The sequence below is a fragment of the Babylonia areolata genome, chromosome 22 (assembly GCF_041734735.1).
Source record: "Babylonia areolata isolate BAREFJ2019XMU chromosome 22, ASM4173473v1, whole genome shotgun sequence".
NCBI classification, from domain to species: Eukaryota; Metazoa; Mollusca; class Gastropoda; order Neogastropoda; family Buccinidae; genus Babylonia; species Babylonia areolata.
In genome coordinates this window covers 23,228,853-23,230,741 of record NC_134897.1, presented here as the reverse complement: position 1 = coordinate 23,230,741, position 1,889 = coordinate 23,228,853, and positions in this window count along the sequence as shown.

Here is a 1,889-nt window from a genome sequence, read left to right as displayed (position 1 = left end):
GATCATCTGCTTTCAGGGCAGGCAGAAATTTGACATTCCATTACCCTACATTGCCAAATGATCAATGCCTTTATTCGCTGGTCGCAAACAACCGATTTCAACCAATTCTAATTATTGCTGGCACATTGTCCTTCTTGCAAATCAGTTCAAATTACATGCAGTGTGAACAGCGCTGATACTTCGATAGCGCGACGAACAATACATCGACAGTGACGCCCCCTTGAGCAATGAACTGAACAGTTTATCGCCAGCATTACCCAAGCGAATGGAGACCAACTCAGTCATGAACTTTTAGAAGGCAAGAAGTATGTGGCTCATCGGGTTGAACAGAAATATGGGTGATGATTCTTTCTGTTTCTCTTTCTCTGTCGGGAGAGGGGCGATGAAGTGATGGCCTAGAGGTAACGCGTCCGCCTAGGAAGCGAAAGAATCTGAGTGCGTTGGTTCTAATCACGGCTCAGCCGCCGATATTTTCTACCCAACCTCTAGACCTTGAGTGGTGGTCTTGACGCTAGTCATTCGCATGAGACGATAAACCGAGGTCTCGTGTGCAGCATGCACTTAGCGCATGTAAAAGAACCCAGGGCAGCAAAAGGGTTGTTCCTGGCAAAATTCTGTAAAGAAATCCACTTCAATAGGAAAAACAAATAAAACTGCACGCAGGAAAAAATACCCCAAAAAAAAGGTGGCGCTGTAGTGTAGCGACGCGCTCTCCCTGGGGAAAGCAGCCCGAATTTCACACAGAGAAATCTGTTGTGCTAAAAAGAAATACAAATACAATTACAAATGGTCGCTTCTTAATGACCATAACACCACTGATAGTGCTTTTTTTTTTTTTTTTTTTTTTAGTTGATGCCTGCGGGTGTTGATGTTGGTCCGTCAGCACGACGAGGACCATCTCAGTCATGCTGGGGTTGGGGCTGTTGAGGTCGGTGTGTGCGCAGATGGCTGGTCAGTCCAATCTGCTCCCTGAAGATTCTCCTCTGGCAGTGTGGACAGAGGATGGTGGTGGTAGTTGGGGGTGTTCCAAGGCTCCGGCTTTCCGTGCCTGTCTCCGAGGCTCAGCAACCGCTGTCCTGGTGGCTTCACAGGTCAAGGCACCTTTCAAAATGGCAGTGCGCCCTGACCATGAAAGTGTCACTGCCTGTCTTGTCCGGGGTTTAGCTTGAGGTCACAACTGTGAGCGTTACGTTGGCTCAGGCTGTGGTTGTTAATGCGGGGAATGTGAGGGGAAACCGTGCAAAAAAAAAAAAAATCACTGAACTGGAACAGCTCGCTTTGGTTCGTTCGAGTGTGTGTGTGTGTGTGTGTGTGTGTGTGTGTGTGTGTGTGTGCCCCTCTCTCTCTCTCTCTCTCTCGCTCTCGCTCTTGTTCATTCTATTGTGTTATTTAGTTTCACACTGTTAATTGATGTATCCAATGCGATTTGTGTCCCAAGTTCACTGGTCTATGTGAGATTGTTCTGGGCGTTTAGACCCGACCTTGGGGGGGGAAACATACAGCATACTAACCCCTTCTCTGAATCTGTCTCTCTGTCTCTATCTCTGTGTGTGTTTGTCTCTCTGTCACCATCTGTCTCTCTCCGTCTTTGTCTCTGTCTTTGTCTCTCTCTCTCTCTCTCTCTTGCTCTCGGTCTCTCTAAAGTGCATTAGATATTGGCTAAAATCAACTAATAGGGAACCACAGATTACCTACAATGCGTATTAAACTCTCTATCATCTATATATTAATGGGAAAAAAGACATGGGCTACTGGTATACGAAAATGTTTAAATTCGAATGGATTCGCATGTATGTGGAATAACCAGGGCGTTGAAAATATGACGGGATTTATAAACTGTATCAAACAAAGAATTATTGTCTGCAAAATTTGATGAATATAGGATGTTT